Source organism: Phyllobates terribilis, unplaced genomic scaffold, assembly GCF_046119375.1.
Source record: "Phyllobates terribilis strain yellow unplaced genomic scaffold, ASM4611937v1 Scaffold_3__8_contigs__length_932513732, whole genome shotgun sequence".
NCBI classification, from domain to species: domain Eukaryota; kingdom Metazoa; phylum Chordata; class Amphibia; order Anura; family Dendrobatidae; genus Phyllobates; species Phyllobates terribilis.
In genome coordinates, this window is record NW_027362763.1 from 19,444,072 (window position 1) to 19,469,873 (window position 25,802).

The 25,802-nt window shown below is 47.1% G+C and overlaps 1 pseudogene; it reads right to left on the minus strand.

The window, feature by feature from the left end:
- LOC141257883 (uncharacterized) overlaps positions 1-25,802 on the minus strand; it is a 71,106-nt pseudogene that overhangs the window by 38,775 nt on the left and 6,529 nt on the right.

Consider the following 25,802-nt stretch of genomic DNA (forward strand, 5'->3'; position numbering starts at 1 on the left):
CCAGAATCCTCCAGTGTATACTGTATAATCTCCCAGCAGTCTCCTCTCATCACCCAGAATCCTCCAGTGTATACTGTATAATCTCCCAGCTGTCTCCTCTCATCATCCAGAATCCTCCAGTGTATACTGTATAATCTCCCAGCAGTCTCCTCTCATCACCCAGAATCCTCCAGTGTATACTGTATTATCTCCCAGCAGTCTCCTCTCATCATCCAGAATCCTCCAGTGTATACTGTATAATCTCCCAGCAGTCTCCACTCCGCTCATCACCCAGAATCCTCCAGTATATACTGTATAATCACCCAGCAGTCTCCTCTCATCACCCAGAATCCTCCAGTGTATACTGTATAATCTCCCAGCAGTCTCCTCTCCTCTCATCACTCAGATTCCTCCAGTGTATACTGTATAATCTCCCAGCACTCTCCTCTCCGCTCATCACCCAGAATCCAGTGTATAATCTCCCAGCAGTCTCCTCTCATCACCCAGAATCCTCCAGTGTATACTGTATAATCTCCCAGCTGTCTCCTCTCATCATCCAGAATCCTCCAGTGTATACTGTATAATCTCCCAGCAGTCTCCTCTCATCACCCAGAATCCTCCAGTGTATACTGTATTATCTCCCAGCAGTCTCCTCTCATCATCCAGAATCCTCCAGTGTATACTGTATAATCTCCCAGCAGTCTCCGCTCATCACCCAGAATCCTCCAGTATATACTGTATAATCACCCAGCAGTCTCCTCTCATCACCCAGAATCCTCCAGTGTATACTGTATAATCTCCCAGCAGCCTCCTCTCCTCTCATCACCCAGAATCCTCCAGTGTATACTGTATAATCTCCCAGCAGTCTCCTCTCCTCTCATCATCCAGAATCCTCCAGTGTATACCGTATAATCTCCCAGCAGTCTCCTCTCCGCTCATCACTCAGATTCCTCCAGTGTATACCGTATAATCTCCCAGCAGTCTCCTCTCCGCTCATCACTCAGATTCCTCCAGTGTATACTGTATAATCTCCCAGCAGTCTCCTCTCATCACCCAGAATCCTCCAGTGTATACTGTATAATCTCCCAGCAGTCTCCTCTCATCACCCAGAATCCTCCATTGTATACTGTATAATCTCCCAGCAGTCTCCTCTTCTCTCATCACCCAGAATCCTCCAGTGTATACTGTATAATCTCCCAGCAGTCTCCTCTCATCACCCAGAATCCTCCAGTGTATACTGTATAATCTCCCAGAAGTCTCCTCTCCTCTCATCATCCAGAATCCTCCAGTGTATACTGTATAATCTCCCAGCAGTCTCCTCTCATCACCCAGAATCCTCCAGTGTATACTGTATAATCTCCCAGCAGTCTCCTCTCCTCTCATCACCCAGAATCCTCCAGTGTATACTGTATAATCTCCCAGCAGTCTCCTCTCCGGTCATCACCCAGAATCCTCCAGTGTATACTGTATAATCTCCCAGCTGTCTCCTCTCATCATCCAGAATCCTCCAGTGTATACTGTATAATCTCCCAGCAGTCTCCTCTCATCACCCAGAATCCTCCAGTGTATACTGTATAATCTCCCAGCTGTCTCCTCTCATCATCCAGAATCCTCCAGTGTATACTGTATAATCTCCCAGCAGTCTCCTCTCATCACCCAGAATCCTCCAGTGTATACTGTATTATCTCCCAGCAGTCTCCTCTCATCATCCAGAATCCTCCAGTGTATACTGTATAATCTCCCAGCAGTCTCCACTCCGCTCATCACCCAGAATCCTCCAGTATATACTGTATAATCACCCAGCAGTCTCCTCTCATCACCCAGAATCCTCCAGTGTATACTGTATAATCTCCCAGCAGTCTCCTCTCCTCTCATCACTCAGATTCCTCCAGTGTATACTGTATAATCTCCCAGCACTCTCCTCTCCGCTCATCACCCAGAATCCAGTGTATAATCTCCCAGCAGTCTCCTCTCATCATCCAGAATCCTCCAGTGTATACCGTATAATCTCCCAGCAGTCTCCTCTCCGCTCATCACTCAGATTCCTCCAGTGTATACCGTATAATCTCCCAGCAGTCTCCTCTCCGCTCATCACTCAGATTCCTCCAGTGTATACTGTATAATCTCCCAGCAGTCTCCTCTCATCACCCAGAATCCTCCAGTGTATACTGTATAATCTCCCAGCAGTCTCCTCTCATCACCCAGAATCCTCCAGTGTATACTGTATAATCTCCCAGCAGTCTCCTCTCCTCTCATCACCCAGAATCCTCCAGTGTATACTGTATAATCTCCCAGCAGTCTCCTCTCATCACCCAGAATCCTCCAGTGTATACTGTATAATCTCCCAGCAGTCTCCGCTCATCACCCAGAATCCAGTGTATAATCTCCCAGCAGTCTCCTCTCCTCTCATCACTCAGAATCCTCCAGTGTATACTGTATAATCTCCCAGTAGTCTCCTCTCATCACCCAGAATCCTCCAGTATATACTGTATAATCACCCAGCAGTCTCCTCTCATCACCCAGAATCCTCCAGTGTATACTGTATAATCTCCCAGCAGTCTCCTCTCATCACCCAGAATCCTCCAGTGTATACTGTATAATCTCCCAGCAGTCTCCTCTCCTCTCATCACCCAGAATCCTCCAGTGTATACTGTATAATCTCCCAGCAGTCTCCTCTCCGGTCATCACCCAGAATCCTCCAGTGTATACTGTATAATCTCCCAGCAGTCTCCTCTCATCATCCAGAATCCTCCAGTGTATACTGTATAATCTCCCAGCAGTCTCCTCATCACCCAGAATCCTCCAGTGTATACTGTATAATCTCCCAGCAGTCTCCTCTCATCACCCAGAATCCTCCAGTGTATACTGTCTAATCTCCCAGTAGTCTCCTCTCATCACCCAGAATCCTCCAGTGTACACTGTATAATCTCCCAGCAGTCTAAACTCATCACCCAGAATCCTCCAGTGTATAATCTCCCAGCAGTCACCTCTCCGGTCAGCAGCTCAGTGATCTTGTTGGTGAGCTCTAGGATCTTCTCCTCATGGTTTGGGGAGTGCGGGGGATGTGTTGCGGTGGTCTTCCTGCTCCGTCCTCCAGGCTCATGGAGATGGATGATGGGGGTCACACAGTCGTTCGCCGTCTTCCTCACCATTGTGTAATCCTGTATGGACAGACCATGGAGGAGAGAACCTGCCATCAGCATTGTATATCCCGACTAATGGCATTTATATAAAGGAGCTTTACTGATGATTCATTTCTTTTTTAGAAAACTCCATGAATCAACTGATATGCTAATGAGATGCACATGCAGTGGGCGGGCTCTGACAGCTCTCTGGATCCTCCCCTTCTCCACAGCTGCTGTCTTCCTCCTTGCTGTAGGTCATCCCTGAGCTGTCAATCAGAGACATAATGCAGGCAGCAGGCGGGCAGCCGGTAGAGCGGCAGCCCGCCCCCTCCACATACAGCTCATTAGCATGTCATTTCCACTATGGATTCTGCTAAAACAGCAAAACGGATTTCTACAAGAAGGTGAGGATTCCCTCAGCGTTATAGACGTTGACCTTCATGCCATTGGTTGTGGGGGTAACATCCTGATGACAGGTTCGCTTTGAGATGTTCCTTTGGTTACTCGGTGGTGACGAGTCCACCAGCAGCACATGGGATTGTCCACTCTATAATTCTCAGTGCCATCTGATGAGGTGGATCCACAAAGCTGCAGATGACAGCGGACACTCGTACCCAGCAGGCAGGAGGGCACATGGGGCAGTAAGGACCCAGACAGGAGGCTATGCCGGATAGACAAAGAAGACAAAATGCTCGACAATCGGAGAATGTGCGGTCAAAATAAACATAATGGACGTCAGGCATAAGAAACAAACAGAAGGAAAATAATGCAGAGGTCATGGTGGCTGGACGAAAATCAAATTATCAGGAGGTCTAAATCTACCTTTACATTCTGTCAACACATGAGACATGCCGGATGGAAAGGGAATTAGGGCAGAACACCACTCTGCCAAGAGATAAACGCTGACATTAGCTGTGAAGATTTCACCATTTTGCTGATTTGGAATCTCTTCTACAGATGATCAGACCAAGAACAGCAGCTGCTCAAATGTAAAGAGCCTCGAGAAGAAGCTTCTTTGACCGCTCTATAGGCTTCACAAATAGCACTTGAGCCACTGGACAATTGAAGTTTGTCACCTTCCAGACCTTGATAAGATGCAAAGATGAGAGGCCGATCTCCAGGATTTAGATATAGGTAGACATATTACAAGAGGCCCTTATTAACCAAAGTGCGAATGAGGTCTTCTTGAAGAAGGCCGGAAATGGCATGAACACCACGTAGCTGCGGGAATGCAGGATGACAACAATTGCCCAGGAGTAACAAAGCCTCTCTGATGGTGAGAGAGCTCTGAATAAAGCGAAGAACCCAAAATCAGAATGTGAATAGCACATGACCTGGATCGGGCACTAAGAGCGCCGACGACGACTCGGTCCTGGCTGAAGGTTCAGTGATGTAATGGATACTTGTACGAATTCATCACCTAAGAGCTTCTGAAACAGAAGATGGTTCATCCTGAGCAAGTTCATATGACTGTCATTATTAGACGTCTTTATGGTGGAGCATTTCACATTTATCCCAGAGACTTGAAGGCAACCTTCTTTTATCTTCAATAAGAGACCCCAAATAAGACGCCACTTCCGGTGTCCAATCGATCTTCAAGTTTGGTACTCCTCTAGTAAGATATTTCTGTAATTTATTATTATTTTTCTCACTTATATAGTGCCATTAATTCCACAGAGCTTTACAGACATCATCATCACTGTCCCCATTGGGTTTCACAATCTACATTCCCTATCTGCAAGGTTGCAGTGCTAACCACTGAGCCACCATGCTAGCCGGTAATCCATCTTCTAATAGAAAAATGCAAATCATGAAAGAGGAGCTTCATCAGCATGATGGAATATACCGTATTTTTCAGATAAGATTTTTTCCTCCCAATCATAAGCCAAGATCACAAGTCAAGATCCCAATCTGCACACGCACCGTCTCCAGCAGCCATTTTCATGAATCCCACCGCCGGGAAGTCAATGGACTCTGCTCCTGCCTGTGACATTTTCTTGTAACCCAGGGCCCGCATCCTCACTCTGCTGGAACACCCCCTACTCCCAGCCCAGTACCTGCAGCTTCGACTCACTTCTGCCACTGCCGACTGCTTCCTACAGCAGCGACCCTTCCTCCTGTGACCCCGCTCCACCGCCACCCCAGTAAGCTACCATAAATTAGGACTATAAGACAGACCCCCATTTTATTAAAAACTTTTTTTTTCTAGTTACATCCCCAAAATATGGGGTGCTCCTTATAGTCTGCAAAATGCGGTATAGAACTATAGTAGAGTTTACGTCTCCACTTAGCAGGAGTGTCACACTGGTGGATTGTGGTCCCACTGCACCATGGTCTGGGCTTACCCTGGAGGGACATAACTAAGAGGCTATCTGGTCTTCACTAGAGGCTCTGACGGTGAGGTTAGGCTTGAGCTGCAGGTAGCCACCAGGTACACACTTCAGGGCAGTCCCCAGTACTGCAGCAGCTGACTTCAAGGGTCAGGGACATGGGTAAAAATGTGGAATTTCAGGCCAGACAGGATCAGGGTCATAGTCGGTATGAATACTGGTGTAGGTTCAGACGGACAGAATGACCAATTTAGACAGGACGGGTTCAGGTACTGGATTAGTTGTAGGTAGAGAAAGTTCAGGATAACAGGACAGGCTCTGGTAGAGCGCAGTTTAATGGGTTAATGAACAGGCATATATGAACTAATGGCTGCAACTTGGACTTTAAAGAGTGCTAGTCTTTAAACCATTTTCCATCGCACTCTGCAGGAAGTCTAGAATTTGGACTATGTTTGAATGTAGAGGATCCGGAGGGCTAGAGCCACACCAGGATATAAAAGCTTTCCTTATTTTGTTATAAATGGAACTTGTTAAAGGCTTTCTACTTTTCTGAAGCGTATCTACAACTTTGTCTGAGAGACCCCTAGATTTTAGGATTATGGACTCAGAAGCCAGGCTCCAAGCCAAAAGGTTTGAGGATCTGGGTGATGAATTGGCCCTTTATGAAGAAGGTTGCTGATTGATGGGAGAATCAGGGGACCTTTTCTTTTTAGACTGTTCAGTGTTCCGAACCAGCTTCTCTTTGGCCAGAGAGGTGCCAATAGGATTGTCCTTATCTTGTCTGTTCTGATTTTCTGTGATGTTCTTGGCAGAACAGGAATTGGTGGGAAAACATATGTTAGTTTGAAATCCCAGTGTCATGCAAAAGCTTCTTCACTGCTTTAAATTCTCTGAAATTAGATGACCGAAGACTGATGTCTTAAGACCATATCCCCTGGAACATTGTGGCTCCCCATCCTCTTTTGCAACACCAGATGAGTGACACTTACTTGGCCAGGTAAATGGATTGTTTTGTTTAGAGATCCAAGGAATCCATCCCAGGAAGATAGGATGCGAGTCTGTAGGATTCTTGTAAGGGCCTGAGACCAAGCAACTGCCTGGATACAAGAGGTCATAGAGCCCAGAACAGACATTGTGAATCTCAGAGATACTTGGAACGTAACTAGACCTGTTTGTCTCTCGGTAATCGGGATATCTTGAGAATGTGTAGCGCCCCCTTACCACCACGGCCCCCAGCCAGAATGTCCCACGCCGCCGGCTCACCTCCACGCTGTGCCTGCTCGGGGTGGGTGAACCGCACACGGATTCCCGGGTACTGTGCTTAGGCATGCTCCCTGTCTCTTAAAGGGTCAACGCGTGCCATGCTAAGATGTACCCAGTCAGTGGCCGGAGGACATTTACTATTTAAGGCACATGGAGGTGCCTGTGCAATGTTGTAAGTTTGTTCCCAATATATTTGTCAGCCCTCAGGTCCCAGTACTGCCCGCCAGCTTGTCTATCAGCCGGGCCCGCCAGGCTGCATACCAGCCTTGCCCACCTATCAGCAGTGCTCGACTGCTTGCCTATCCGTCATGCCACTCGGCGCCTGCCCTCAGTCCCTTGGGAGTTTCCTACTCTCACATGAGGTAGGTCGCGGAGTAGCACCTGATCCACCTTCAAGGTCCTTCCTTGATTCACGGAGTCGACTAGCCGCTGTATAGCCAAGGTCGGTCAGGGTTAGGCCCTAGTTACACCCTTTCGGTCCCTCCTCGTTCCACGGCACACTGGTTACACCACCCGGCTCAGTAACAAGATATTTCAGTTGCAGATGGACACTACTACCTCCGCCATAATCTTTGTAAATACTCGAGGCTTTGATGAAATCCCGAATGGGAGGATGTTGTACTGAAATTGGAGAACTTGATGTCCTTGGGAAACTGAGAACCTAGAAAAAAGACACATAAGAGTGTAGTAAAAAAAATCAAATTTTATTCATCATATTGAAATGGTAAAGAGTATGAGGTAAGGGAAATTAAAGGAAAGAAGTGCCCAACATTAGGTGGCACCAAGGGCTCTGGGATGTAACATTCATAAGAAAAGCTCATGTCGGATCCATCTGCTATAACAAAATACACTTATGTACCAAATGGTAAGCTGCTACAGGACAGTGATAGCAAGAAATAAATAATAGATAATAAAGTGCAATGTGCCAGAACCATACAGTGGGTACGGAAAGTATTCAGACCCCTTTACATTTTTCACTCTGTTTCATTGCAGCCATTTGGTAAATTCTAAAAAGTTCATTTTTTTCCTCATTAAAGTCCACTCTGAACCCCATCTGGACTGAAAAAAAACAGAAATCCCACATGGTCATAAGTATTCAGACCCTTTGCTCAGACACTGATATTTAAGTCACATGCTGTCCATTTCCTTGTGATCCTCCTTGAGATGGATCTACTCCTTCATTGGAGTACAGCTGTGTTTAATTAAACTGATAGGACTTGATTTGGAAAGGCACACACACCTGTCTATAGAAGACCTCACAGCTCACAGTGCATGTCAAACCAAATGAGAATCATGAGCTCAAAAGGAACTGCCCAAGGAGCTCAGAGACAGAATTGCGGGAAGGCACAGATCTGGCCAAGGTTACAAAAGAATTTCTGCATTACTCAAGGTTCCTAAGAGCACAGTGACCTCCATAATCCTTAAATGGAAGAAGTTTGGGACCACCAGAAGTCTTCCTAAACCTGGCCGTCCAGCGAAACTGAGCAATCGTGGGAGAAGAGCCTTGGTGAGAGAGGTAAAGAAGAACCCCAAGATCACTGTGGCTGAGCTCCAGAGATGCAATAGGGAGAAGGGAGAAAGTTCCATCACCTCAGCCAACCACCAGTCAGGCCTTTATGGCAGAGTGGCCCAAAAGAAGCCTCTCCTCAGTGCAAGACATATGAAAGTCCGCATAGAGTTTGCTCAAAAACACATGAAGGACTCCCAGACTATGAGAAATAAGATTCTCTGGTCTGATGAGACGAAGATAGAACTTCTTGGTGATAATTCTAAGCGGTATGTGTGGAGATAACCAGGCACTGCTCATCACCTGCCCAATACAATCCCAACAGTGAAACATGGTGGTGGCAGCATTATGCTATGGGGGTGTTTTTCAGCTGCAGGGACAGGACGACTGGTTGCAATTGAACAAAACATGAAAAAATGGCCAGCTGATAGTAGAAAGATGTATATATCAGCTGGCCATTTTTTCTATGTACTGGTATGGATTTTGCTATTTCTAATACATTGTTTCCACTGTTACAAGTAGGTGCTTGACTTTTTGACAATATATCTTACCCTCGGATATTCTGCATTTTTCCAGCACCTCATGTGTATTGTGTCCAGCATTTTGCTGCTGCTTTTACTTGTTTTTTAATCGTCTTAATTTTTTGGAGCATTTTTTCATAAATTTAATAAAGTTGCCAAAATTTTTTTTCTATCTAAACATTATTGTCTTGAGTGTGCATTTTTTTACTGTGCAAGCTTTCTCTAATTGTTCTTCATCTAGTTTATTTTTTGCATGGTTACCATTGCACCCCTCATTATTCAAAATTTATAGGGTAGTGCCCGCTGTTGCTTGTTGATCTTTACAAGAAGACAATACTGACCGCAGGGTGCCACCACTCATGCGACGTGCGTTTCGCCGTATGCTTTAACGAGGATGTATAAGTAATTCGTGAGGGTGGTAGGGAAAGGGCTGGCGGCCAATCAGGGAGGTTACGCGCTGCTGCCTGGAGATCACCATGCATGGTGTACCCGGCATCATTTTCTGCCAGATGGACGCGTCCCCTAGGAGCGCGATCCGCCCAGGGTAAAAAGACATTATGTGTGTAATAGTGGAAAGTACAGGGCCGGAGCCAGAAGTGACTTAATGTATAAAGCTGTAAATGACTCATCATGTGGAATGTGAAAGCACATGAAGTGAGGACATTGCGTACCGCAGTGGAACGCGCAGAGTGCGTGATGCAGTGTGTTAATAGTGGGAGAAGTAGAGGTGCTACAGGAGGAGACAAATCATCATAATATCCATACATATATTAAGGTTAATGAAGCCTGACTCACATTCAGCATATTCATATGCAGAACATAATAAATTACAAATAATTGATTAAACAGCAAGTGACAGAGTAAACGTAGTCCAAAAGTGCAAAAAGAACAGGTAAGTGTCATCATATGTCAAGAAAGATATCAAAATATATACACTGCTCAAAAAAATAAAGGGAACACTTCAACAACACAATGTAACTCCAAGTCAATAACACTTCTGTGAAATCTACCTGTTCAGTTATGAAGCAACGCTGATTGTGAATCAATGTCTCCTGCTGTTGTGTAATGGAACAGACAACTGGTAGAAATGATCGGCAATTAGCAAGATACCCCCTATAAAGGAGCGGTTCTGCAGGTGGTGACCACAGACCATTTCTCTGTTCTCATCATTTTTGGCTGTTTTGGTCACTTTTTCATTTTGCCATTGCCCTTTCCCCTAGAGGTACAGTAGCATGAGGCGGTGTCTACAGTAAAACCCACAGAAGTTGCTCAGGTAGTGCAGTTCATCCAGGATGGCACCGCAGTGCGAGCTGTGGCAAGAAGGGTAGCTGTGTCTGTCAGCGTAGTGTCCAGAGCATGGAGCAGATACCAGGAGATGTGGAGGGGGCCATAGGAGGGCAACAACCCAGCAGCAGGACCGCTACCTCCGCCCTTGTGCAAGGAGGAACAGGAGGAGCACTGCCAGAGCCCTGCAAAATGACCTCCAGCAGGCCACAAATGTGCATGTGTCTGCACAAACGGTTAGAAACCGACTCCATGAGGGTGGTATGAGGGCCCGACATCCACAGATGGGGGTTGTGCTCACAGCCCAACACCGTGCAGGATGCTTGGCATTTGCCACAGAACACCAGGATTGGCAGAGTCGCCACTGGCGCCCTGTGCTCTTCACAGATGAAAGCAGGTTCACACTGAGCACATGTGACAGACGTGACAGAGTCTGGAGACGCCGTGGAGAGCGATCTGCTGCCTGCAACATCCTTCAGCATGACCGGTTTGGCAGTGGGTCAGTAATGGTGTGGGGTGGCATTTCTTTGGAGGGCCGCACAGCTCTCCATGTGCTTGCCAGAGGTGGCCTGACTGCCATTAGGTACCGAGATGAGATCCTCAGACACCTTGTGAGACCATATGCTGGTGCGGTTGGCCCCGGGTTCCTCCTAATGCAGGACAATGCCAGACCTCATGTGGCTGGAGAGTGTCAGCAGCTCCTGAAGATGAAGGCATTAAAGCTATGGACTGGCCCGCCCGTTCCCCAGACCTGAATCCGATTGAGCACATCTGGGACATCATGTCTCGCTCCATCCACCAACGTCACATTGCACCACAGACTGTCTAGGAGTTAGCGGATGCTTTAGTCCAGATCTGGGAGGAGATCCCACAGGAGACCATCCGCAACCTCATCAGGAGCATGCCCAGGCGTTGTAGGGAGGTCATACAGGTACGTGGAGGCCACACACAATACTCAGCCTCATCAGGAGCATGCCCAGGCGTTGTAGGGAGGTCATACAGGTACGTGGAGGCCACACACAATACTCAGCCTCATCAGGAGCATGCCCAGGCGTTGTAGGGAGGTCATACAGGCACATGGAGGCCACACACAATACTCAGCCTCATCAGGAGCATGCCTAGGCATTGTAGGGAGGTCATACAGGCACGTGGAGGCCACACACAATACTCAGCCTCATCAGGAGCATGCCCAGGCATTGCAGGGAGGTCATACAGGCACGTGGAGGCCACACACAATACTCAGCCTCATCAGGAGCATGCCCAGGCGTTGTAGGGAGGTCATACAGGCACGTGGAGGCCACACACAATACTCAGCCTCATCAGGAGCATGCCCAGGCGTTGTAGGCAGGTCATACAGGCACGTGGAGGCCACACACAATACTCAGCCTCATCAGGAGCATGCCCAGGCGTTGTAGGGAGGTCATACAGGCACGTGGAGGCCACACACAATACTCAGCCTCATCAGGAGCATGCCCAGGCGTTGTAGGGAGGTCATACAGGCACGTGGAGGCCATACACAATACTCAGCCTCATCAGGAGCACGCCCAGGCGTTGTAGGGAGGTCATACAGGCACGTGGAGGCCACACACAATACTCAGCCTCATTGTGACTTGTTTTAAGGACATTACATCACAGTTGGATCAGCCTGTAGTGTGTTTTTCCACTTTAATTTTGGGGGTGACTACAAATCCAGGCCTCCATTGGTTAATAAAATTGATTTCCATTGATGATTTTTGTGTGATTTTGTTGTCAGCACATTCAACTTTGTACAGAACAAAGTATTCAATGAGAAGATTTCATTCATTCAGATCTAGGATCTGTTATTTCAGTGCTCCCTTTATTTTTTTAAGCAATATATATATATATATATATATATATATATATATATATATATATATATATATATATATATATATATACAGATCATGTCAGAATGTGATAGAAAGGAGGGGGGAAAAAATAGTGATTACAAAACGTGATCATAATATATAACATATAATGTTCTTTTATAACACCTACTAACCACCTACTAAACAGTTTCTCTGCTCCTCCTCACTGCTGGCGATATCTCTCCATATCCTGGTCCTCCTCACCACATCCCCAAGGTCACTTCCTTCTCCTATCCAGGATCTATCAATCACAAACTCTCGTAACCCTTCTAACCTCAGACACATCCGCCCAGCCCCCGCTCCCCCAGTCCCACTAACAGGAGCTCTATGGAACGCTCGCTCTGTCTGCAACAAACTTTCCTACATTCATGATCTTTTCATCAATAAACTTTCCTTCCTCGCCATCACCGAAACCTGGCTCACCCCCTCGGACACAGCCTCCACAGCAGCACTTTCGTACGGTGGATTCAATCTTTCCCACATCCCCCTGCTCAAGGGGCAAGCATGGTGAAGGAGTAGGTTTTCTACTGTCAGATAACTGCTCCTTCACCCAAATCCCACTGCAACTCTCAGTAACTCTCCCCTCTTATGAGGTGCACTGTGTGCGCATCTATTCCCCCTCCACCACCTTTTTTGACCACTTCACCACCTGGCTGCTTCACTTCGTTTCTGCTGACATCCCCACTATCATCATGGGTGACTTCAACAACCCCATTGACACGTCCCACTCATCTGTCCCTAAGCTTCTATCCTTCACTTACTCCTTTGGCCTTGCTCAATGGTCTTTCGCAGCCACCCATAAAGATGGCCACACTCTGGACCTCATCTTCACCAGCCTCTGTTCCCTATCTAACTCACCTCTCCCTCTCTCTGACCACAATCTACTTACATTCTCTACCCTCTCCTCTCCAGGGCAACAATCCTCACTCCACAAACTTGCATACCCTCGCAGAAATATCAAACACCTTGACCTACACTCACTCTCTGAATCCCTCCTCCCTCTTACAGACATTAGCTCCTTACATGATGCAGATGCTGCTGCCACTTTATACAACACCACAACAGCTGCAGCTCTCAATTCAATTGCCCCCCTCACACATAGCAAAGCTAGCACAAACAGGCAAACCTGGCACACCAACCTAACTAAAGAACTACGATGGGCCTCCAGGGTTGCTGAGCATAGATGGAAAAGGTCCCACTCCAATGAGCATTTCATTGCATTCAAACAGCCCCTCAATACCTTCAAGTCCACACTCGCTGTAGCAAAACAAACCTACTTCTCAGCTCTCAAATCCTCCATGTTTCACAACCCTAAACAGCTATTCAACACCTTCAATTCTCTCTTTTGTCCACCAGCGCCTCCTCCCTCTCCTCTCATCTCAGCCGAAGAATATTCATACCATCAGACAAAGATTTTGCTTAAAGTCCCCCCAGCCCCTCCTCACATCTACTCCATCGTCCTCCTTCAATACCAGCTTCTCCACTATTATGGAAGATCAACTTTCCTCTTTACTATCCAATTCACACCTTACCACCTGTGAACTTGACCCAATCCCGTCCCACATCATCCCCAACCTTACCAGTCTTCATCCCAACCCTAACCCACCTTTTCAAACTGTCACTATCAACTGGTGTCTTCCTCTCATGCTTTAAACATGCCTCGATCACACCCATCCTCAAAAAACCCTCCCTTGACCCATCCTCTCTGACTAGCTATCGCCTCATATCACTTCTCCCCTATGGCCCGCCTACAATCTGGCTTCCAACTGCACCATTCTACTGAAACTACCCTAACTAAAGTCACCAACGACCTACTAACCGCCAAATCCAAGCGGCACTACTCGGTCCTCCTCCTCCTGGACCTGTCATCAAACTTTGACACAGTGGACCTGTCAGGACTGCAAATATTTTTAATTACATTTTGGCCCTTTTTGCCCTCTTTCGAGATGGTGTCTTTTGTCTCATGTGCCCCTTGTCTTCCTGCTTTATAACTCCACCCCAGCCTCTAATCAGTGCTAGAGTATTCAGCCTGTGATCTGCTCCAGGTGGTTTCCTAGTTTCCTGCTCTGCCCTGCAGACCTGTTGTGGATCTTCTGTTACCTGCTCTCAGAGACTCTGCTGCATTCAGTTGTTACCAGTATTCCTCCTTCTCCTGGCTGCTCCTGCTGCTACCTCTGAGCCTCAGTCTTCACCTGCATTCTGCTAACAAGTAAGCTGGTTTCTGCTCTGACTCACCTGCATCAGATAGTTGCAGAGCACGGGACTGTGCTGCACTAGCAGGGACTTCCTACCCAGGCCTCCCTGGATTATCTAATATATATATATATTGTATGGACTTCCTTGCATGGACTTGATAAGGACTTCCTTGTTTCCTAGCATCCTCCAGTGTGAACTGTGCTTTACAGATTGCATTTAGAGCACGGGACTGTGCTGCATTATCTGGGACTTCCTACCCAGGCCTCCCTGGATTATATAATATATATTGTTTGGACTTCCTTGCATTTATATTTATATTTGTGTATGGACTTGATAAAGTCTTCCTTGTTTTCTAGCATCCTCTAGTGTGAACAGTGCTTTACAAACTGCTCTGCTAATTGCATTTACCCCTAAGTGTTTATGGACTTTGTGTTTTCGTCTGCACTTGTTTGAATCACCGTGTGTTTATAATATACACTTTGACACCTATAAGTTGTATCTTTGTTCCACGCAAAAAGACTCCTGTGGTATCCATTATAATTATTACAGGATACTCTAGCCAAAAAGTAAGGAGTCTGCTTGAACAATGTCTGCAGAAAGCAAATTAGAGCAGGTGTATTCCGTAATTAGATCTCTTCAGAAGGAGGTGGAAGATCTGCAAAAGAAACTTGGAGGCATTGAACGTAATGAACAAGCATTTGGACAAACTTTACAGGACTTAAATACCCGAATGGCGGCCCAGGAAAACAAACTTGCGGGCTTGGACTCCCAGTACGGACGGGCTTTCCAGGACATTAGTACTCAAATGGCGGCACAAGTGACTTTACCTTCTGGGATACCGCCACCAGCTAGCCCACCTAAGTTGCCTCCGTTCAGTTTTAACGGTGAATATGACAAATTTCGTGGCTTTGTGAATCAGTGTATGCTATATTTTGATGTACATGCTGACCGCTTCCTCACTGATAGATCTAAGGTATTGTGTGTAATTATGCTGCTGACCTCACGAGCACTTGCCTGGGCGAATCCGATGATCGAGTCTCGTGACCCACGGTTAAATGATTTGGATGAGTTCTTAGCCGCTATGGCATTAATGTTTGATGACCCTAACCGCCGCGCCACCGCTGAGTCAGCTTTACTATCTTTACGCCAGGGTAAACGTTCTGTTATTGAATATGCTACTGAATTTAGGAGATTAGCGGTAGATACCAACTGGGACAGTTATGCACAATTACCTATTTTTAAGAGAGGTCTGTCTAGCATTGTAAAAGATGAATTGGCCCGCTCTGAGTCACCACAAGAGCTAGAAATGCTTATACCGCATTGTGTACGCATAGACATTCGCCTTACTGAATGTAGGCAGGAGAAATTGGATGTATTCAATCGTATGTCTAACTTTTCCCTTCCTCCCAAAGAGCCTGCAGGTAAAACATCTCGGGAGGTAGAAGAAGCGCCCATGCAAATAGATTCTGTGCAGAGGCGTGAGAGTAATGAGCGCCGGGAGCACCGTCTGCGAGAGAGGCTATGTTTCTACTGCGGCCAATCTGACCACTTCCTAATCAACTGTCCTAAGCGGCCTAACAAGGTGTTAGCAGAGGTAGGAGAGTATGATAACACTGATGATGAATCTGGCATCTCTGAATGTAGCCTGCCATTAAATGCTGCATTCCATTCTCTCTCTATGACTACACCTCCCAAGGAGCTGCAGGAAAAGAACTCTCACTATTCTCTCCCTATTAAGATCCTGTGTTCAGTGCAGTGGATTTCCAGTGCAGCTATGATTGACTCCGGTGCAGGGGGCAACTTTATGGACATTACATTGGCCCAAAAACATGGTATTGAGATACAGTGAAGAGCCTCTCCAATTACCATGGAAACAGTGGATGGGTCACCTTTAATCTCTGGGCCTGTGGATCAGGAGACTGTACCTCTTAAGATTTTGTTGGAGCCTAATCATCAGGAGCAACTTTCTTTCTTGTTAATTTCTTCTCCTCATTTCCCTGTGATTTTAGGCATCCCTTGGTTGCGTTCTCAGAACCCGACTATCAACTGGGAGACCAAGGAGATTATCTTTCTAGGAGCAACCCAGCGATAACTGAAGCTATCCCTGAGTCCACGGATACAAAATCTACTGTACAGGTATTCACTTTACCTTCAGCGTATAAAGCATTCTCTGACATCTGTGACAAGAAGAAAGCAGATCAGCTCCCTCCACATAGGCATTATGACTGTCCCATTCAGCTGCTTTCTGGGGCGGCTATTCCTTTTAGCAACGTATATCCTTTGGCAGCACCTGAGCTTCAAGCCTTGAAGGAGTATATTGATGAAAATCTGGCCAAAGGCTTTATACGTCCTTCTTCCTCACCAGCAGGGGCGCCTATATTTTTTGTAAAAAAGAAGGATGGGACCCCAAGACCCAGTATTGACTATCGGGAACTCAATAAGGTAACCATACGGAATAGTTATCCTTTGCCTTTGATTCCAGAATTATTGGAAAGAGTCCACCATGCCAAGGTGTTCTCTAAACTAGATCTTCGTGGGGCTTATAATTTGGTGCGTATTCGTTCCGGTGATGAATGGAAGACAGCATTCAGATGCCGGTATGGACACTTTGAATATCTGGTGATGCCCTTCGGGCTTTGTAATGCCCCTGCGACTTTTCAACATCTGGCTAATGACATTTTTAGAGATTTATTGGATCAGTTTGTGGTGATTTATTTGGACGATATTTTAATTTTTTCTGACTCTCTACAGGAACATGAACATGTCAAAACTGTTTTGAAACGTCTGAAAGAGAACCATCTGTATATTAAGCCGGAGAAGTGTGAGTTCCATCGTTCTGAGATACAGTTTTTAGGTTATGTCATCTCTCCTCAGGGGCTGAACATGGAATCTGGTAAGATTCAGGCAATCCTTGACTGGCCAGTACCCAGGAACGTTAAAGAGGTCCAACGTTTTATTGGTTTTGCAAATTTCTATAGACGTTTTATTAGAAATTTTTCTGACATTGTCCGTCCCATTACTTCCTTGACAAAGAAGGAAAAGCCCTTTAAGTGGTCATCACAGGCTCAAGAGGCTTTTGATCGACTTAAGGCTTGTTTCACCTCAGCACCGCTGTTGATCCATCCAGACCCAGCACTTCCTTTCATTGTGGAGGTGGACGCTTCTGATAATGCTTTAGGGGCCATTCTCTCCCAAAGAACTGGAGAGAAGAGTCTGCTATAGCCTTGTGCTTTCTTTTCCCGTAGACTTACTTCAGCTGAGAAAAACTACGATGTGGGAGACAAGGAACTGCTAGCTATTATTGTAGCTTTCAAAGAATGGAGGCATCATCTGCAAGGAGCCACACAACAGATCATAGTGCTGACTGACCATCGCAATTTGGAGTTTCTCAGATCCGCTCGAGGTCTTTCTCCTCGTCAGGCTCGTTGGAACCTATTTTTAAATCAATTTAATTTTGTTATTTCGTACCGTCCAGGTTCTCGTAATGGGAAGGCTGATTCTTTATCCCGAATCCATGCTGCGGATTCCGTACCTGGAGCCCCGTCCAAGACCATTCTATCCGATGCCAACTTCATCGGAGTTATCCACGATCAGGACTTGTGGAAGGAGTACAAGGAGGCCTATGACGGTGATGTATTTCTGGCCAATCCACCTGTTGCTATTAATCTTGTCCTTAAGGGTGGCATGTGGTTCAGGGATCGACATATCTACGTCCCTGAGGCCGTTCGTCTGCAGATCTCAAGTTGGTCCATGACTCCAAGGTGGCTGGTCACAGGGGGGGTACAGAAGACAGAAGAGTTCCTAAGCCGATTTTTCTGGTGGCCGACTTGCCTGAAGGATACTAAGGACTATGTTCTCTCTTGCGAGGTATGTGCTCGTTATAAGACTCCTCGTATGTCACCTACGGGTCTTCTTCAACCATTACCTGTTCCGTCCCGCCCATGGGGGTCTATCTCAATGGACTTCATTGTGGAGCTGCCTACATCAGGTGGCATGAATACGATCCTGGAGGTAGTGGATCGCCTGACTAAAGCCGCTCATTTTCTTCTTTGCCCTGGTCTTCCCTCAGCTAAGGATACAGTGAACTTGGTTATACAGAATGTTTTTTCGGCAGCATGGGGTCCCAGATGAAATCATCTCTGACCGTGGAGTGCAGTTTACCTCAAGATTCTGGAAGGAGTTTTGCTCTGCACTCAATATTAATGTCTGTCTTTCTTCCGCTTATTACCCCCAGACGAACGGTCAAACAGAGCATACCAACCAGACCTTGGAGCAATATTTACGAAGCTATGTCAGCCATCTTCAGGATGATTGGTTGGAGTTACTTCCATTAGCTGAATTCTCAGAGTGCCTCCACTAAGTTCACACCTTTCTTTGCTAATCTGGGTTACCATCCGAGTATCTTACCTAGATCTCCGATTAATGCTCCGGTTCCAGCTGTAGAGGAGAGGCTGACTGCGATGAGGCAAAATCTGGAGGTTCTGAAGGAATCTTTGACCTCAGCTCAGGAACGGTACAAGAAATCGGCTGATAGATTCTGTAAACCGGCACCCATGTTCAAGGTAGGAGATTCCGTGTGGTTATCCACTAAAAATCTGAAGTTGAACGTTCCTTCACAGCAACTTGGGACAGAAATTCATCGGCCCTTTCAAGATCAACGGTATTGTGAGCTCTGTGGCCTGCCATCTGAAGTTGCCTAGGACTATGAAGGTACACCCAGTTTTCCATGTTTCTTTATAATGTCTGTATCTCCTAATACCATCCAGGGACGTGTTGTGCCACCTCCGCAGCCTGTGGTGATTGATGGGCAGGAACAATTTGTTGTGGAAGAGATTATTGATTCTAGGTTTCGCAGGAATCGGCTCAAATATCTGATAAAATGGCAGGGGTATCCCCCTGAAGAAGACTCTTGGGAACCTGTGGAAAACATCAATGCCCAACAGAAGATTTCTCGTTTCCATCAGAGATTCCCTGAGAAACCGGGTCCAGGATCGTCCTGAGGCCGCTTCTAAGGAGGGAGTGATGTCAGGACTGCGAATATTTTAAATTACATTTTGCCCATTTTTGCCCTCTTTCAAGATGGTGTCTTTTGTCTTGTGTGCCCCTTGTCTTCCTGCTTTATAACTCCACCCCAGCCTCTAATCAGTGCTAAAGTATTCTGCCTGTGACCTGTTCCTGGTGGTTTCCTAGTTTCCTGCTCTGCCCTGCAGACTTGTGTGGATCTTCTGTAACCTGCTCTCAGAGACTCTGCTGCATTCAGTTGTTACCAGTATTCCTCCTTCTCCTGGCTGCTCCTGCTGCTACCTCTGAGCCTCAGTCTTCACCTGCATTCTGCTAACAAGTAAGCTGGTTTCTGCTCTGACTTACCTGCATTATATAGTTGCAGAGCACGGAACTGTGCTGCACTATCAGGGACTTCCTACCCAGGCCTCCCTGGATTATCTAATATATATATTGTATGGACTTGATAAGGACTTCCTTGTTTTCTAGCATGCTCTAGTGTGAACTGTGCTTTACAAACTGCTCTGCTAATTGCATTTTCCCCAGTGTTTATGGACCTTGAGTTTTCGTCTGCACTTGTTTGAAACACAGTGTGTTTATAATATACACTTTGACACCTAGAAGTTGTGTTCTGTTGTATCTTTGTTGCACGCAAAAAGACTCCTGTGGTATCCATTATAATTATTACAGGACCATTCCCTCTTTATACAGGCTCTCTCATCTCTCGGCATCACAGACTTGGCCCTATCTTGGATCTCCTCATACCTAACAGACACTGAATATACTGTTTCCCACTCACACACCACCTCCTCATCTCACCCCCTATCTGTTGGAATCCCTCAAGGTTCAGTCCTAGGACCTCTGCTCTTCTCCACCTACACCTTCAGCCTGGGACAGCTCAGAGTCTCACGGCTTTCAGTATCATCTCTATGCTTGATGACACACAGATCTACCTCTCTGGACCTAATATCTCCTCTCTACTATCCAGAATCGCACAAGGTCTGTCCGCTATTTCATCCTGCTTCTCTGCTACATTTCTAAAACTTAACATGGATAAAACTGAATTCATCATCTTTCCCCCACCTCCCTCAATCACCTCATCCATCAAAGTTAATGGCTGCCCACTCTTCCCAGTCCCTCAAGCTCCCTGCCTTGGGGTAACCCTGGACTCTAATCTCTCATTCAAACCACATATCCAAGCCCTTTCCACTTCTTGCCGACTAGAACTCAAAAATATCTCCCGGATCCGCACATTCCTCAACCATGAATCTACAAAAACACTAGATCATGAGCTCATCATCTCTCTCCTTGACTACTGCAACCTCCTGCTCTGTGGCCTCCCTTCCAACACTCTCGCACCCCTCCAATCTATCCTAAACTCTCCTGCCCGACTAATTCACCTGTCCCCCCGCTATTCCCCGGCCTCTCCTCTCTGTCAATCCCTTCACTGGCTCCCCATTGCCCAGAGACTCCAGTTCAAAACCCTAACCATGGCATACAAAGCTATTCACAACCTGTCTCCTCCATTCATTTGTGACCTAGTCTGCCGGTACTTACCTGCACGCAACCTCCAATCCTCACAAGATCTCCTTCTCTACTCCCCTCTTATCTCCTCTTCCCACAATCACATACAAGATTTCTCTCGTGCATCCCCCCCCACTGTGGAACTCTACCCCAACACATCAGACTCTCGCCTACCGTGGAAACCTTCAAAAGGAACCTGAAGACACACCTCTTCCGACAAGCCACAACCTGCAGTAACCACCACTCCACTATACCGCTGCACGACCAGCTCTTCCCTCACCTACTGTATACTCACCAATCCCTTGTAGACGGTGAGCCCTCGCAGTCAGGGTCCTCGCTCCTCCTGTACCAGTCACGTTTTGATCAAGATTATTGTAATTAATTTTGCTATGTATACCCATTTTATCCCCTGTAAAGCGCCACAGAATAAATGGCGCAATAATAAAAATAATATTAAACAATAAGAATAAGGCCAAGCGTGATACATAAATGCTATATACATAATGAACATGAACCAGTGGCACCAAATGATGGTGACAGATGTGTGGTATGCTGAAGTAGTCATCCGGACCCTCCCATCTCTTTGGTTTTAACTTCTCAAATTATATTCTTTTCCTAGTTCTTTCGCCTGGTGGACATATCTCTTTCTACGCTGGCTTTGGCTAGGTTTCATCCCATTGGAGGGTCTGGATGACTACTTCAGCATACCACTCATCAGTCACCATTATTTGGTGCCTCTGTTTTAATTATTTCTTGCTACCACTGTCCTGTAGCAGATAAGCATTTGGTACATAAGTGTATTTTGTTATAAACAGATGGATCCGACATGAGCTTTTCTTATGAATGTTACATCCCAGAGCCCATGGTGCCACCTAATGTTGGCAACTTCTTTCCTTTAATTTCCCTTACCTCATACTGTTTACCATTTTAATATGATGAACAAAATTTGATATATTTTACTACACTTCTATGTGTCTTTTTCTAGGTTCTCAGTTTGGTGAACACATAGATAAGCATATATTACGTTTTTTTTGTCCTTGGGAAACTGCAAAGCTCAGGTATTTGCGATGGGCCAGGTGAATGTGATAATAGGTGTCCTGTAGGTCCATAGTCCATAAGGGCGATCTGTAAATCACCCCTTATGCCACCTCAAAGAGGGGAAGATGTCAGGAATATTATAAAATATTATCAGGGAAATGTTCATCCATATCTGCCTGACATAGATGTTCACCTGCCTCCCTTATTCCCCTTCTGCTCAGCACAAAAGCTCCAATTAACACACGCCTGGGAAATAGTTTATGCAAACAAGGCCAGCCAAGGAGTGTTATAACTTCGTTAGGAAGCAAGCATCTTGTCTCTGAAAGACGCAGGAGGTAATTAAAACGCAGGCTTGCACTAATTTGCGTGTAACTGTTGAAGCTGCTTCCCAAGCCTCAAAGGAAAACTTCTAGACGCACTGACTCCGATATGAAATATGAAATCTTCTGAGTTCCATAGGTCCGACAGTAATGGGACCCATATGTGTAGTGACCAAATCAGCCCAGGAATGTATAGGTAGTTTTCCAGGGCTGTAACCAAAATTAGGGAGCTGCAGCGCAAAAACACCAGAATAGCAGACTGCAGATATGTGATGTGTGATATCTAAATAAAGATAAAATCATAATGGAAAAAAATGGCGTCGTTTGCAAGCTTCTGCGATCAACGAGCGATGAGTTATAGCAGAAGTCAGCGTTTTTAATAAAAATGTACAGGCTGGAGACAGGCCCACATGATGTCACCACAAGGGGCGTGTGGCCAGATCTCCCCTTAGGTATAAGAGAATCTATGGAGAAGACAGGAGCACTCATTGCCAGGGGGGGGAATAAGAATTATAAGCAACAGGTCCTGTTCAATAACAGCATAATCTGGAGAGCCCCTCCTCCACCTATATTCAATAGTCTCTGCGATCGTATAGTGTAAGCAAGTTATCTTCTCTTTCCTCTTGTTTATTTTATGTAACTGCCTATGTATTTTAATGTCTCCCTTGTAACATCCTTGTATATATATATATATATATATATCTTTCCTAAACACTGATTCACTTTTGGATTAAATATAAAATTTAATAGTTCGGTTTCTTTTGTTTTGTAATCGTTCCCTTCCCCGAAGCCATATACGCTACCAAAACGCAGGAGTCTGGCCAGGCCTGTATTATATTTTAAACTCGGCCGGTGGTGGCAGAGAGTATTAATAATTGGGCTATCGTGAAGCTGACAGTGACCGTACGGAGGGCGTTAAACAAGGATTCCAGGCTGTGGAACCCAGGGTGTTGCACCATAAGCTCACTGGTCGCTTACCGATACCTACGTAGAGAGTAGTCTGGATCGTGTGCTCGCGACTGCGGACGAAATACGGACACCGTGACGGCACGGTGAGATATTGTGTGATCTCCCTGGTGTCATCCCTCTGTGTGTGGGTGGAATCCCTGACAAATTGGTGGCAGCGGTGGGATACTGTGTGATCCTGCCGATGCCGTTCCTGACAAATTGGTGGCAGCGGTGGGATACGGTGTGATCCTGCTGGTGCCGTTCCTGACAAATTGGTGGCAGCGGTGGGATACTGTGTGATCCTGCCGGTGCCGTTCCTGACAAATTGGTGGCAGCGGTGGGATACTGTGTGATCCTGCTGGTGCCGTTCCTGACAAGTTGGTGGCAGCGGTGGGATACTACAAAACATCAGTGGCTGGATTGAGCAATCATTCCCGTCACTGAAAACTTGCACGGTTCTTGCGAGAATTCTGTGCAGAATTTTAAGAAATCAGACTCCGTGTTTTAATTTTTTATCTGGGACATTACTGTACGTGTAGCAGTTGCATCCCCTCCCCTTCTCTTGTTTTTCTATCCTATCTTTTATTTGGCAATAATGGCTACAAGTGGAGAGCCCTGGTATCACCAGCAGGTGAAGACCACTATCACCGCCCTCTGTGAGCTGATTCAGATTGACCCCACAGGCAAAAACAAGGCCCAAATGATTGCTGAACTGTTGCAAGGTGATGCAGAGCCTGCCCGACAGCAGAGCCCTGATGATGGGGCGGCCAGCCAAGGCCCGGATGGCGCTGCTGCAAGGGTCCCACCTGTGATTGCCAGCCATACCCGCAACCAGGGTAGTGTGGACCCCCACCTGCAGATGGCCTTGGAGCAGCTCGCCGCAGATGATCGTGATGGACGACTGCAGCGGATCCTGAAATTCCAGGAGCGAGCAGAGCAACGGGCCCAAGCCGACCGAGAGGCTGCTGAGCGACAAGCTGACCGAGAGGAGCGCCATGCCCAAGCTGACCGAGAGGCTGCTGAGCGCCATGCCCAAGCTGACCGGGAGGAGCGCCAGACCCAAGCTGACCGACAACACCAGCTGGAGCTAGCCCTGATTCAGAAGGAGTCATCCTCCATGCAGACCCGTGAGTCCAACAGTGCCAACTGCTTGAAACCCCGTCCTGAGCACTTCCCTGTGATGGAAAAGGATGGGGACTTGGACACATTTCTGCGAGGCTTTGAAAAGGCCTGCAGGCAGTATCAGCTGCCCACGGACCAGTGGGCCAGGTACTTAACTCCAGGTCTCCGAGGAAAAGCCTTGGAGGTGTTTGCTTCCCTCCCTCGAGAACAAGATGGAGACTATGAGGCAGTCAAGCAGGCCCTGATAAAAAAAAAGTACCAGCTGACTCCGGAGGTTTACCGGAAAAAGTTCAGAGCCCTCCAACATGGACCACATGACACCTACAGTGATGTTGTAGACGGGCTCAGAACCAACTTTGAGCAGTGGGTCCGAGGACTGTCAGTCACCACCTTCGAGGACCTGAAGGATCTGATGGTGAAGGACCAGTTTTTTTTATCTTTGCCCAGTGGAAGTGAGGCAGTTTGTGCTTGACCGGGAGCCGAAGGAAGCTGCCAAAGCAGCCCAGATTGCGCATACCTATGAGGCCAACCGCACACCAGAGGTGCGCAAGTCAGCCACTGCCAGCTGGAAAGGGGGTAAGCCGACGACCACCCCCAGTGTTCCAGCCAGCCGGCCCTCAGCAGGGCCTGCCCCATCTTCCAGCACCTGGACTGCATTTGACTCCCATAGGTGTTATACTTGTGACCAAACGGGTCACATCAGCCTTGCCTGCCCGGAGAGGCAGAAGATGAACCCCACACCTGAGGCCCCAGGGCCTACTGCAGCCATTCTTTTTGTGGGTGGGGCGGTTGGCTGGGCCCGGGAGAACTTACAACCCGTTACCGTGGGAAACACAGTCACTGTCGGCCTTAAGGACACTGGCGCAGAACGCACACTGATCCGCCCTGAGTTTGTGTTACCAAAGGAGCTCATTCCTGGGAAGACCCTGACTGTCACCGGGTTTGGGGGGAGTTCGCCGTCCCATACCGATGGCCCGAGTTTTCCTGGACTGGGGTGCGGGGAGGGGATTAAGGGAAGTGGGGGTGTCGGAGAATCTCCCCACTAATGTGCTATTGGGAACTGATCTGGGACGGTTGGTTGATCTCGGATGAGTCATGTAATGCCGCTGTCAAAAATGTCAATGTGATGTCTAATAAAAGTGTGTGTTGTGGTAAAAGGGAACTCAGCCACCTCACCCCGCGGGGTGATGCTGCTGAGGATCCCTTAACACGAGCCAGCATAAGTGCTATGGGCAAGGGGAACAGGTACGGACACCAGGAAGCAGGCCGTCTCGTGCAGGTGACCAGTGTCACGCCAGAGGGTAACATGGTCGGTGGTAGCTGCCCCATGACTAGCACGGCTCCAGAGGTGATGAGCAGGGACGTGGAGAAACACGGGGATCATAGGTAAAGTGGTCCCGTGCCAAAGACCAGTGTCACGACGAACTGGGACATGGCCAGTCATAGCTCCCCCTTAGAGAGCACAGCTCCCATGGTAAAAAAGATGGCAGGTAAAAAGGTAGGCCGCATAACCAGGAGACAGGACAGTGTGTCCCCCTGTCTGTCAGGAGTATGGGAGGAAGGTACCCATAGCCTGTCAGAGGTGTGGGGAAAATGTATCCCAAACCAGTCAGGGTTTTCAGAAAGCTGGACCCTCAGATTCGTGGGCAAGTGGATCTGAGGTTTGTCGGATCAGCAGGAAGGGTGGGCCAGGAGGTGGGCTGAAGGGGCGATCTGTAAATCACCCCTTATGCCACCTCAAAGAGGGGAAGATGT